This window comes from Sitodiplosis mosellana, unplaced genomic scaffold, assembly GCF_009176505.1.
Source record: "Sitodiplosis mosellana isolate CC-2019 unplaced genomic scaffold, AAFC_SMos_1.0 Smas_scaffold_3651, whole genome shotgun sequence".
NCBI classification, from domain to species: Eukaryota; Metazoa; Arthropoda; class Insecta; order Diptera; family Cecidomyiidae; genus Sitodiplosis; species Sitodiplosis mosellana.
Window position 1 is genome coordinate 244 of NW_022598893.1, and position 14,664 is coordinate 14,907.

The following is a 14,664-nucleotide window of genomic DNA, read 5'->3' on the forward strand; positions in this document are numbered from 1 at the left end:
TAATAGAAGTTTCTATACATATAAACGAAGAATAGCATGGATGGACATGAAATTGGATGTATTGGTGCGCAAATTTGACAGAACACTCAGTTTAAATCTTCTTTATTGATTTTTGCAGTTGGACGATTTTGAATAACGGTATTTAAAGAAATACAACCAAAAAAGGAGTCATCGCAATCAAGTCCGTCGGTATGGATGACGATATTACTTGTCGGAATATAACGACGCGTGCCCAGCGTGAAATCTTCCTCATTGAGCAAACGCGTCCTGAGGCTAGATGCAACCTGTGGTTCTATAAGCTTGTCCATGGTGTGTTGGATCTGAAAGTCTTAACGAATGCGATCAAACATCTAACTTCGCGAGTTCCATTATTGCAGACACGGTTCGTCTATTCAGATGGAGAGCTGTGGCAGATTCAAGACCGGAACATTCAGTACAATCCAAAAACGATTGATGTCACCACGTATCCCAAGCCGTTTGAAAAGGCGTTGACACGAATGAAAAATGCTGCGAATCAGTCTGGCGGCATGACCGCCGATAACCTCTGCGAGTTTACATTCTACATCATTGGCATTAATAAAGTCATACTTTACACCCGATTGCATCACTCAATTATCGATGTGAGATCTTTTTCAAAGCTCGAATCCCTGATCGCTACTACCTACAATGATTTGAAGAAATTGCAGTGCAACCAAAGTTTAATTTTGATTCTCTCGCACTCGCTGACGCTGCTTATTCAACTTCAGCCGAGCATGATGAGGACAAGAAATTCTGGCAGGCTTATGTACAGCCATTGAAACGTTTTGCTTACACGCAACGGAGTGTCAATTCTGTTGGAAAGAAGACAACCTATCGTCAAACAATGACATTGGGCATCAACGAACGCCAAAAACTGCAACATGCAGCGGCAGCAATGAATATTTCGGAATCCTTTCTTTACATTGGCGCTTCAGCGCTATTGCTCCGAAGTCTTCTCGACCGAGAGCACGTGAGTCTCAGCTTGCCAGCTCGTGGTACATATTTGACTCATGAGCTTGGCATGACATCAAACGTCTGGCCATTGCTGTTGCATATCCCTCGGCATGCTACAATGCACGAAGTCATACTTCAAATTGCTGAAGAAACTAAATCCATCCTGAAACATCAACGCTACCGAGTTGAGGATATTCTGAAGCTTGCTAACTATAGCTCCAACGGTAGTTTTGGTCCTGTCATTAATATTTTGCGCCATGACCATGGAGAGACTTTCGAAGATTGCAGCTGTTCATCTCATTTTGGTGGAAACACTTATACCAGTGAATTGCATATCAGATTCTGGGCAGACGACAGAAACGGTCGACTCGATATTCTGTTTGATGATGTTTATGAAGGGCATTCAGCAGAACAACTCGCTGCCTTACAGCACCACCTAGCTTTCATAATAGATCAGGTTGTGCGTGTGCAAAATATTACAGTTGCTACACTTGATGAACAATGTAGTGATGTCACAACTGTTGAGTTGTGCGAAAGTTTTTATGCCAATCGACGTAAGCCCATAGCAGCCGGCTTTTTGCAGTGGAGTCGATGCTGTGATTTTTTGATTCGTCTTGTGCATTCCAACACTTGGTTAGGAAACGGAGCCAGTCCTTTTGCAGTCACGAAAGTATTACTTGGCGACAAGGCTGTTAGCATCGGTAAATTCGAACACATATCGGATTTTGTATGCGCTGAAACACCAGGCACAGTGCTTGCAATTGATGAAAATGCTTGGCACGTGGCTGCTGCAGACGGAGTGGTCAAAATAAGCAATTTTTCGGGTGAATTTGGTCAGCCCATCTCAGCTCAAACCCTGGCAAATCAGTGCCATATTTTAAAAGGTGTTCAGCTTCCGATTATCACGTCCGAACAAGCCGAATGGCTTGTTAGAGCACATGATCCGACCATGCTCGCAGAGCCTTACTGGTCTCAGCATCTCGCTAACTTTGAACCGTGTCAACTTTCCTTGGTGCAAAACACAGTCACCCAATCACCGGCATGGGCCGCAACAAATTATCAAACTTCAGGAGATTTCAGTGCGATCGAGGTACTTGCTGCGTGGCTTATTTACATTGCTCGAGACACTCAAATGTCGAAAATTCAAATTGGCTGGGACGCAACTGAATATTGGTATCAAGAAAATGAGGTGTCATTAAATTCCATATTTGCTAGGACTGTTCCATTTGGAACATCCATTAATTTGAATGATACATTTACAGATATTGTAGCTAATGTGGAAGAAGATTACAAGCAATTAGTAAATCATTTGCCGTGTTTATCAGACACACTCATTCGCTATGCAGAAAACTTAACGAATGATTTGAGCGGCAAGAGCCCCTGGGAAGTAGCCGTTTCCTTAAGTGATATACAAAATGAACGACAGTATGCCACGGCTGATGCTTACAAACATGCTTCCCATGGTAACTTATTGACACTGCTGATCAACAAACAAAACGGCGATTTTCATTGGATCTACGACAGTAGTCGAACGTCTGAAGAAGAAATGGATCGTATTTCGTCACGTTTGTTCGTTTTACTCGCATCTGCTCACAGTGACGATAAAATAAAACAATCAGTAGCTAAATTGGATCTATTGCCCAAGGTGGAACGCGATCTACTTCTTTTCAATTGGAACTAGACAAAAAAGACAAATACACCTGCCTGCTGTCTTCACCAATTATTTGAGGCTCAGGTAGAACGCGACGGACAGGCAATTGCCGTGGAATGTAATAGAGATACTCTAAGCTATTCAGAACTCAACGCACAAGCCAATCGACTGGCACACCACTTGATTGCACGAGGCGTCAAACCAGATGACCGCATCGCACTTTGCGTTGAGCGAAGCATAGTAATGCTCGTTGCAATGCTGGGTATTCTAAAGGCTGGTGGCGCCTATGTACCACTCGATCCGGTCTACTCGAGCCAACGACTGACCAATATTCTACAGGATTCGGATCCAAAATTCCTGTTGGCAGATACTACTGGTCTTAGAGCACTTGGAGACCATCAAGTACCAGTAGTTGACTTAGATACACCGTTGCCTGATGACTTACCAGTCGAAAATCCAGACGCAACCAAACTTGGAGTCAATTCAACCCATCTGGCCTATGTAATTTACAGCTCTGGTTCAACAGGAACACCAAAAGGAGTAATGGTTGAACATCAGCAAGTCGTACGACTCTTTGAGGTTACGCGTGAACACTTTGATTTTAATAAAGAAGACAAGTGGTGTTTGTTCCATTCATTTTCTTTTGATGTTTCGGTGTGGGAGATGTGGGGCGCATTATCGAATGGAAGCCAACTGTCGATTGTATACGTTCATTCATCGGATGAATTTCACGATTGGATATGTGCTCGTGAAATCACTGTACTGAATCAAACCCCATCGGCATTCAAATCACTCATGCTTGCAAAAAATACATTACCAAACTTCGATCAATTACGATATGTTTTTTTTTGGTGGGGAAACGTTAGATCCATCGATTGTAAGGGGCTGGAAACGAACATACGGTGAAAGTCGAATAGTGCTAGCCAATTTGTATGGTCCAACCGAAACTGTTGTTAATGCAACAGTTTGGATTTGTGATCATACAAAATCTGAAAATTTTCCAATAGTACCCTACCACTATAAACGTCAGCGATCAACATCAACAGAGACACTATAGCACATAGCATTAAACGCACTATTGCTTCACTCTTTGTACACACTTTGACATCACTTATGCTTTGGCGCGCGTCGTACGTTTTTCAAACGTTTATGTTTGATTCAAGTATTTCACCGATTTCACCGAATTTTCTTACTCAATATCAATATATTCATTCTTACTTGGAAGTTTTTTTTTATTGCAATGATGTTTTAAAATATATTTTGTCGAGAAATATTTTTTTTTTCAATTTCCAAAATTAAATGAAATCAAAACACATAACATGAAACGCATTCATAGCGAAATGCATATGTATTAGTTTGTACTTATTCATTATAATGTATTTAGACAGGACGCTAGCGCGGCCTGATAGTACCAATCAGTCGTCCGCTGCCCAACAAACGAATCTACCTACTGGATTCATATGGCGAACCAGTGCCACTTGGAGCTGAAGGAGAATTGTATATTGGTGGTACTTGTATGGCGCGTGGCTACTTAAACCGTCCTGAACTTACTGCTGAACGATTTCTACCCGATCCATTCAGTGACAATTTAGCAGCACGAATGTATCGTACCAGTGATCGAGCACGTTATTTACCTGATGGTAATTTGGTATATCTAGGACGCACCGATCAGCAAGTAAAAATCCGTGGCTTTCGAATTGAGCTCGGTGAAATCGAAGCTCGCCTAGTCGAACATCCTCAGGTACACGAGGCGGTTGTACAAACCTACGGCAATGGGTCAGATAATCGTTTAGTTGCTTATGTGGTAGCCGATGCAGATACATCTCTGGTCCAAAATCTACGTACTTATCTATCGACTTTACTGCCTGACTATATGGTACCATCAGCGTATGTGTGTCTACCGTCCCTACCACTTACACCCAATGGTAAGCTAGACCGGCGAGCACTACCAGCTCCGGATGATGAGGCGTTCGCTCGGCAACAGTATGAAGCTCTGCAGGGTGAAACGGAAGAAAAGCTGGCCGTCATTTGGCGTGAACTACTTGGTATAGAACGTATTAGTCGACATGACAATTTCTTTGCGCTGGGAGGCCATTCGCTTCTTGTGATGCATTTCATAAACAAAGCTAAGCTCTGTAATTTACACATTGATGCTCGTGGTGTATTTTCCTTTCCAATACTTAAAGATTTATCAGAACAAATAACTAACCGTTCGAATCGATTGTATTGTGATACTGTTATTCCAGTTCGTCAATATGGAAATGAAACACCTCTCTTTTTGTTGCCAGATGGATGGGGAGATATTTCTTATGCGTTTGAACTAGCCTATGACATCGATAGAAATATTCCCGTTTATGCATTACCGTGGCCGTCGCCAGAGAATAAACAGCCGTCATCCATTGAGGAAATGGCTCATGCAATGATCTCTTTAATGAAGAAAGTTCAGGCAAATGGCCCTTATGCTATTGCCGGATACTCCGGCGGCGGTATTCTCGGCTATGAAATGGCAAAGCAGCTTATAAAAAGTGGGTATCGTGTTTCGTTTCTGGGCTTAATTGATACGTATCCACCCATCGCAAATCCACTTACCGAAATGGAAACGTTTTTATCATATTTCGTTTTCAAATTTCCCGTTATAGAAAATCATTTAAAAAACAATTCAAATTGGTGGTCACGTGTCACCCAATTGACTCTCATTGAAGCAATAGAAGAGATAAAAAAGATAAATATCGTATTAAAAAATATGGATTTTGAATGGGAAGCATTACTTTCAAAACAACGTCACAATTATCAAAATATTTGTGCATCGGTCAAGATCGATTCATTACCAATTAAGACACATTTGTTTAAAGCAACAAGTTATCGTTCATTTTCTGCAATTGCTGACTTGTTTCATAAGAGTAATAGAAATAATTTTGTGGAAAGGTTTGACTCTCCAAAATTGGGCTGGGAAAAATATGATCTTTCAGCCGATTTTAACATTATTGCAGTAGATGGTGATCATCAATCAATAATGACAGATCCGAGAAATCGATCGTTGCTTGGAAAAGAAATTAACATAGCCACTAAACTCACTAAAAAAAAATCACTGAATTGTAATTAAAATTAGTGAACTAATTATTAATGTATCATATGCATTTCAGCAACAAAAAAAATTACACAGGGCATTTGTAGATATATAACATATATAATAATCTAGGTTCTAAGTTAGCTATGGGCTGAAGTAAGAAATTTTTTTTTGTCTGGGCCTTAAACGATTGAAATTCTTACAGAAAACAAAAAAGTTAAAATTTTGTCCGTGAGAGATCAAAGAAAGCGGTCCAATCCATGGAAAAGACAAAAAATATCCGTTCTGTCTTTGCGGAAGTTAAAATAATACTGAGCTGTCTGATTGAACCGCTTTTTGACCTCTCGCAGACAAAAGAAGGTTGGGTCCTATTCGAATGAAAATAATGTTAAAGTATCCGTATGCGTGACATATACTTAAAAGAAAGAGCCTTTCAAAAGATGGTGCTACTACATCAATTTAATCAATAATAACTTGTCTTCACACAAAACACTATTTTAATTTTTTTTAATGCAAATATTCTGTTTTATTTTTTTTATTTTTATTCGTTTATAATGGTAAAAAAAAAACAGGATAAATCCCAATTACATTTTTCACCTAGAGTTTTAGTCTACTGAATGTAATGCAGTGATGATTATCAAAAACTATTACAAAATATTACATTATATTTGTTCATTCATTCACGTAATTATGCTGCAAGTATGTGTGACATCATTTGATTTTTGTTCTAAAGACGAGCAGAGCTGCGAATTTTCGAAATGAATTGCATTTTGCAATCATTACCATTATTTAATTGGAAAAAAATATTTGAAACTTTATTCCATTTCCATTGCATTTGAAATTGTAATTAAAAAGACGTCAAAACCATTTCGTAATAAATCAATTTTACGTATTTAATATTCTTGAAATTCGATTCTTGTCCATAAATAATAAACATAAAAATGTCGGCGATAGAGAATGCGAACGATATTTATATTTTGAAGAAGAAGAAAAAAGTTTTAGATTGCGAGGCTAGTGACAACGAATTCGTTTTTGATGGTTTGCCACAATGAATAAAAATCGTGAACAAAAAAAGGTTTTTATCAAACCCAAAGCGAGACAAAATCAGAAAACGTAATGGTAAACTATTGTCGAGATTCAATGCGGTTAACAAAAAACGAAATGTAAACACAAGCATAATAAAAAATAAACAAACGAAGCCATTAATGCCTGTTCTCGGAAATACACAAAATGCAATACAATATACCGACGAGAAAGAGAGATATGCGCCTAGCCACTCAGCTGAACCAGATTCAAGTGATGTTTCGACCATTTTTTGCGGTGGAGAAAACACAGACACAACCGAGAACACAAACTCGGACACAACGGATGGCATTGCATTTGATTTGAATTCCAATCAGCTTGAAGACACAATTATCATTCAAAACTCAAATATTGAAGAGAACGGTTTGGATTCGGAGTGCTCAGTAAAGGCAAAGGAGTCAATACTTTTTCAGTACAATTACTTCAAGATATTGGAAAAAATGGTGATTCCTTACGTGCAATGTGTGTTCCTTGAAGTGTCGATGCGAATAATTCTCCAGTAACGGTTTGCAGTGCAAAACACAACGTTTCTTCTAACTTGATCACACATTTGAAGGTAAAATGTGACAACAATTGTCTTTGTTCAAATTAAATTTTTCAAAACTAATTTCGTCTTTATAGCGGAAACACATGATGGAATATTCGAAATATTTAGCACAAAAGAAAAAACATGATCCGATAAAACGCAAGAAATATACGAGAACTGTAATAGATCAACAACATTTGGATGACATTGTGATGAAGTTTATTATAAAGGGAATGCATCCATTGCGAACGGTAGAAGATGAAAGTTTCATCGAATACACCAATGGTAGGTTTTAAATGAGCCGAATTTTTAAAAATAATTTTAAAATATGTCATTCTATCCATAGAATTATTGGGGATGCGTGTTGATAAGTACGGCCGAACTTTCAAGCTTATGTCACGCCATGTTTTGAAAACGAAAATCGAAAGCAAGATCTATTGCAAATGAAAAGTGAAAATCTAAAATATGCTGTACCATTACTCAATGCAGTTTTGGGTGGAATTGAAGATCGGTTTGGATATTTGTTCGATTTCGACGATGTGCGATGTATGCCGGCTTTGGTTGCAACATGTTCTCATCCATACTTCAAAACGAGATGGCTCATAGGTGATATGTACTCGAGCGAAAATTTAGTGAAAATTCGTTCGGTTCTTGGCTCAGCATCACCGGAAATACCCACAGGTAAAATATACTTTGACTTTCACTTGATTCAAATCTAATTTTTCTCTGACTTTTTTCTCTATTAGCTTTGGTAGTACAGTCCACATCGTTTCAGTTTAGATTCAATCAAACTGCAGAACGTGGCACAGATAAGAAAATAGAAGCTGAGATGGACATTGCCGCATTTTTACGCAAGCCATGTGCGAACACTGAAACCGATTTCATCCAACTTTATCAGCATCCATTTGTGGAAAAATTATTCAAGAAGTTCAACGCAGTATGCACTTCGTCAGCACCCCCCGAATGACTTTTCTCCTATGCTGGTGAGAATAAAAATCAAATACCTTTAGCTAAGTACTTCAAAAAAGTGTTTGCTTTTCTTTAAAGGTTTGATATTGGAGCCAAAACGTCGGAACATGGATGACAAAATCTTCGAACAGTTGCTATTATTGAAGACCAATGCTGCTTATTTGGATTCAGAATGACTTTTTTCTCCGCTCATATTTACAAAACAAATGAATTAAAATAAAATTTATTTAAAACAATTTAGTATTCCCAGCTCGTGTCTCAATTTATTTGTTTAGGAAATTGGAAATATTTAAAATAAATTCTATTCAAATATCGTAAACACTCCAATTTGTAACATAAACTATCAATTCTCCGATTTGCATGTCCATTTCTACAAAATTACTTCATAAATTCCCAAAATGTTTATATCTATTCGAAAGAGAATTTATTTGGCTTTTATTTGATGTATCGGTTGATTAACGAAAAATTCATTCAATAGTTTAATTTTTATTTTAATCGCAAAAATACACGAAATCTCATATTAGGAAACTGAACTATCCATCACGGAGGACGATAGTCCGACAAGTGACGCTCCATAGACTGTGCATTTCAAGCCAAATATCAAAAATGCCAGTTTTTGCGTCACTTGTTTGTCACACATTTGGGCCCCGGCATGTTAGGTACCATTGGAAAGGTCTTGGCCCAAATAGTCGGAAACACCATATCTCCCATGCCAAAAGTGTGATCTAGACAAAAATATAGCGGTTGGAAAATTTCGATAAATTTTCAAATCTATACCCATATCTTGCGAAGGGGGTACCCAGGGGATAGTCTGAGGTGTTCAAGTGAAGCTCCTCCTCGCCACCTTTCCAACGCCGGTCTAAGTGCCCCGATTGGTCCAAAAACGAAAAAGTTATGGGCATTGGCAGTTTGATCTTGATTTTTTATGAAAGTATTGATTTGTGCGTCCGTTCGTCCGTGTGTCCGGAAAATTTTTTGATCCCCACAGATTCCGGTGCCGATATGCTCAAGCTGTAGCTGGTGTCGGGCCACATCGAAACCCGTCCTCGGATTGACATTTGCATTACAGGAGAGCTGGCTATGGCTTCACTAGCCTGCATGTATACGATTTTTGAAGTATTTATTTCGCACACTAGATCAACTCAGACGCCCATCGGGCAAAGTCAGCTCGTAATTATTTGAGAAGACCTTCAAAAAGTTCCATACACACATGCCAATGTTTATGTGATATAAAAGAAAAAAGTCGATTTTTATGAAAAATCGACCCCCTTAAATTTCACACCAAACGCGATTTCTCAAAAATGGGTCCGACAATTTTTACCAAAAACTGAGCGTTTGTAGCCGGCCACCATACCAACAAAATGGCATATGCCATATATCCGGGAAAATTCGTATTTCGAAGTTCTGGGCATAGGCAATTCTGCAATGAACGGAAACTTGTATGAAGAGTCGCATTCTACGATGAAATTGCTGCCAAAAATACGCATCGACTGGCTGGAAAGGGCTCACGAAAGACCATATCCGCTCAATTTTCGACGAGCAATCGATAAGAAGTGGTCACAATGCGATCTGAGGGCATTTCATGGTCGAAAAATAGGTCAGATTGAAGTGAATTTTTCAAGTTGCTCTATTTTCACTGAAAATGATGTTTTTGTTCGGAAAACACGTGAAATAGACCTCTGACGACATTCTGGTCTTAGAAAACTGCTATTTTTCGTGAAAATAATGGGAGTCCACGAACACTTGAATATCCATTTCGTTATCATTTTAGTCATAAATCGGCATTGTGGCATCTGAATGTATAAAATTGAACTTTTGTTCGGGGGATACATTAAAATGCACTTTCCAGAGCTTTGGTGGTTGGAAACTAATATATTTTAATGACCTATTGAGAATCCACAATCGTTTCAACACTCTTTTTATGGTTATTTTAAGATTTAATCATAAAACGAATTACATACGTAATCCAAACTTTACCGCTCCGCAGCAATTTAGTTTACCTCCCGCTTAATGTTTAACCAAAATTTCAATGGAACCTTTTTTCATAGCATTTTTTACCTTAAAATATAATTATTTCGACCATTTTCGATACAAAAGTGTCATTTTCGAACAAAATTTCAAGAAATGTTGATTTCGGACCAAATTTATGGGCAAGTAGGTGTTCGGTTGTTCACAGACTCCCATTATTTTTGCAAAAAAATGGCAGTTTGCCTTGATCGATACCCCGAAAAATGCATTTTTCGGGTACTTCCCGTACAAAAGTGTCATTTTTCAAGGTTTTTCAGGTCCTCAGTCGGAGGCTTATGGTACGAAATTGGAAAATCAGAATGGGCTCAAAATCAATCCGAAGCTTTGTCTCGACATGCCAAAACTTTTGGCTCTTACAGATCTCAATTATCTTGTCAACTTTTTGAGATAATCGGCGAACAAAAAGCTCGGACGCGGACGCGAACGCGAACGACGCCATACGCACATCGCTATTTTGCACATATTTCATAGTAAACAACATGTTTTTGGGGGTAGATAGGTCTTGATCGATAGGATTTGATCCCATCTACATTGCCTAGTGTACAGATATGTGCTTTTTGAAGTTTGGCGTGACGTTATAGTGGTCCGAAAGAGGAGATGTCATGAAATTTTGGCTAGTAAAACCAATACTTTACCTAACAAACAAAGTTTGCGGTAAAGTAATATTTTACCGCATTTTATAATAATGTGCAATTAGAGGAAATTGGGACTTTTTCAATGGTAGTGAAAATTAGATAGTGCAATCTCCAGAACTTGTGAAATTAGAATGCCAATGTGTTACCCAGAAAATTGCAATTTCCTGATAATAAGACCTTAAAATAGACATACTTCTGGTAAAAATGTATTTTTCCAAAAAAAACCTTACAAAAGTAGTGATATCAGATGAAAAACCTCTAGACGAGGTTAAAATGGAGTGACGCTCCTGTGCGTGGATTTACCACTCACTAAATAGTGAATGCGAAAAACGCTTCTGAACTTCGTACCCAGAGGTAATACAGCGTCAAAGCGTCACTCAAAATGATATCAGTCATTTTGAGTGGCAAATCCACGCACAGGAGCGTCACTCCATTTTAACCTCGTCTAGAGGTTTTTCATCTGATACGTAGGTTGCTGCTTAAGTTTCTGGCCTAACCTAGTTCTAGTGTTTTCCGAAGCAAAACTTTGGGTCAGTCAAAAAGTTTGACCTTTTTTAAGCTAAGTTTCCTCAGACGTCAACTGTTGATTCACTACGGATCGTGGTGTTTTATGAGCTTGAATATTTCAATTTGATGAAAAAATTGAATTTTTCCGCAAACATTTTAGTGCAATGATTTTTTCCGATTTTTGAGAGGGACTAACTCAACAAGAGTGCCGTGATAGCCTCAAATTCGCTTTGGGTGATAAAACTCGGTCCATTCCAAGTATTTAGAGGTGATATAACGATTTTAAATGTTGACGAAGCTCACTCAAAAATGAGTCCGCAGGAAAGTCGTAAAATATCAGCTGTAACGCCGGAACACATTGATGCTGTGCGAAACCTAAAGGTGGAATATTCTCATACGACTTATAGTGAGATTGGGGCATCCTTTGGCATTAGTATGACATGCATGAGGTCAATATTACATGTGGTTTTAGTGACGTAAATGCCTTTCACATGTCAAAACCTCCAAATATGTTTTCAACCAAAAAAAAGAGTTTTGGACAAAAATAGGCCTACAAACTCTCAATAATGCAATTTTGATAGGCTGAAAAACCCTCAATCGTCACTAGAGATTACAAAATTATCATTTATGAGTATAGCATGTCATCCCAGAAGGTTTTAGTGATAGTATCGTGTTTGAAAATAACAGAAAATTTTCCTTATTTCTGAAAAAACAGACGATTTTCGCAAATTGCAATGCTTCGTTCTGGGAAAAAATGATTTACATGACTGTTATTATACTTTGGAATTGTAGTGCCATGAATTCTGAATAAAGCGGACATTTTTGGAATGAAAATATTCAGAAAATGGGCCAAAAACTGGGAACTATCTGTCACTTCATGAATTTTCACCTTTTGACATGCCTTCATTCAATCGAATATTTGCAGGCCCAAAATATAAAATAATGGTTTCGTTAGCCAGAAATTATTAAATTGAGGATAAACGAAGTTTTTTAGGTGGTTAACAACAGAATAATCAATTTTTCCCATATCGAAAAATGAAGTTTATTGTTGAAATTTACGATTTTTCCAGGTATCCCTTGGAAAGGAGGCTTAGACACACCCAGTAATGTAAAACAATCCCTGCTATAGTGTTTTTTAGCCTAAAAAATGTCAAAATTTCCGATGGAATCGTCAGATTGCATCTGAAAACACTAGAAATAGGTTAGGCCAGAAACTTATGCAGCAACCCTCGTATAAACATTCTTATATTTTTATCGTTAACTTTTTTAAAAAATAAAATACTTATATTTGAAATTTGTATCGATTATTCATAGACCTGTTGTATCATCATCATTTTTCTACTTCACTTTTTGAATAAAATGGAGTTGCATAAATGGAAAGAATGTGCTAGCGAACTACTTGCATTAGAAAACTTATCGAATGAGATAGTGAACAAATCAGTGGGGGAAAAACAAGAACGTGCAGAGCACCTATGCTATAAATGTATGAAATATAAAACAAACAATGTTCGCAACGCAAACCAATTCAGACATTGTGCTGTAAATAAGCGATTCGGACAGTTTTTTGTATGCGGAAATCACAAACTGCGCATAACTAATAACTATATATATGTATATATTTTTTTTCGACGCCTTATTCCAATTTCCAAGTTAAGAATATATACACGCATCCTTGCCGCACTCAATTTCATTTTGTTCGCTTCATTTTTTGTCTAATTTTCCCTTCGACATCTTTGGCCGCCTTTAGTTTCTCTGGTTTTGAACACAAGCAAACCAGGTAGAACAATGTCGTACATTTGAATTGACGATCGGAATATGGCACTTTGATGATTCCATTACAGTAAGTATTTGACATCAATCGCGATAAGACCAGTTGTGGCATTTCTTTCGTGCTTGTACGGCTTTTTACAAGTTTTGGTAGGGTTAATGACACCCCAGAATGAAAGCCACAAATGCGCAGTCTAAGTGCTGCATTTTTGTGAAAAAACAATTTATTTATTTTTATTTCAATAATGTCAAGTACTGAATAGTATAATAGGCTGTATAAGATAATAATAAGATTTTAAGAATGAGACTAACTTTGGTAGATTGTTTTTTTTTTTGTTCAATATTATTTATTTAATGTTTACATTTCAAAAAAGAACAAATTACATTATTGAAAGTTACTTCATTTAAGTTGCTTTTCTTCAAACAAAATTCGAATGTCTTGAATTGATTTCAATTGATTTTGAAGTGGTTTGATCAAAGTTCTGCGCATATTATACACATATGCATGTTTCTGTCTCTTCCGAGACATCACAACGGCCACCGCTGGATCCTTTGCGCTTACAGTCGATGGAACAAACGGAAGGCGAGCAATATTCTGTAGACCATTTTTTTGTTAAAGATTTATTGTCTCATGATTTTTTTTAGTAAAATGGAAATTAAATTTGAACAAGACCACTAATAGTTTAATATTCATTTACCTCTTTTTGAGCACACGCATTGTCGCTCACCATTCACGACCTTACATGCCCATTGTTTGTATCCCTGGTTCCTACAATCGATGCTACAAATAGAAGGCGAGCAATATCCTGCAGCTAAGACAAGAAAAATTAAAAAAATTATGTTTCAAATACATTGCCCTATACATTTTTGCTCTGTATTGTTGGTTCTCGTGAAATTCGTATTAATCAATTTATGTATTAAGAGTAATGCATAATCGAAGTTCAATTTGAACAAAATCTCTAAGAAATTCAAATTTATTTACCTCTTTCTACTTCGAATGCGAAAAGTATCACGACAAACAAAACAATAATTTTAAAATTCATTTTTAATTCACGTTCGCTGAACTTGTTTTATTCTTGAAGGATGGTTCCTATTGTAATTTAAACTGTGCAATGTACACTTCAAGAATCTCTGTGACGTCTTATATACCGAAATACAATGCACTCCAAGATGTTATCAACGTTTTCTTCGTCGATAATTTACTCTACTTTTTACGAAATTTAAAGGGAATAAACCAAAAGCTATTGATAACGAATTTTTTTGATAACACCTTGATAAGTGTTCAGTGCTCAGCTATATAAGACTTCACAAAAACTTCAAAAACAGACATATTTGCCATAAAAACAATAAAATGATTCATCATTATAATCTGCGGTGATTTTCCTTCGTTACACTTAATGTTCAAATAGTCTCGCCTGTGGTCGAAATTCGACCATTTGAGAACTGGGGGCCGACTCGA

The 14,664-nt window shown here is 37.4% G+C and overlaps 2 long non-coding RNA genes across 2 annotated transcripts; one reads left to right on the forward strand and one right to left on the reverse strand.

The window, feature by feature from the left end:
- The first annotated feature begins 7,849 nt into the window (after positions 1–7,849).
- On the forward strand, positions 7,850–8,511 carry LOC129571907 (uncharacterized). Its single transcript, XR_008688360.1, has 3 exons — positions 7,850–7,980; positions 8,046–8,282; positions 8,347–8,511. It is a non-coding gene; the product is annotated as an uncharacterized LOC129571907 (long non-coding RNA).
- A 5,039-nt stretch (positions 8,512–13,550) lies between these two features.
- LOC129571906 (uncharacterized) lies at positions 13,551–14,332 on the reverse strand. Its single transcript, XR_008688359.1, has 3 exons — positions 14,188–14,332; positions 13,904–14,017; positions 13,551–13,800 (listed from the first exon to the last, which is right to left on the reverse strand). It is a non-coding gene; the product is annotated as an uncharacterized LOC129571906 (long non-coding RNA).
- Between the last annotated feature and the right edge of the window lie 332 nt (positions 14,333–14,664).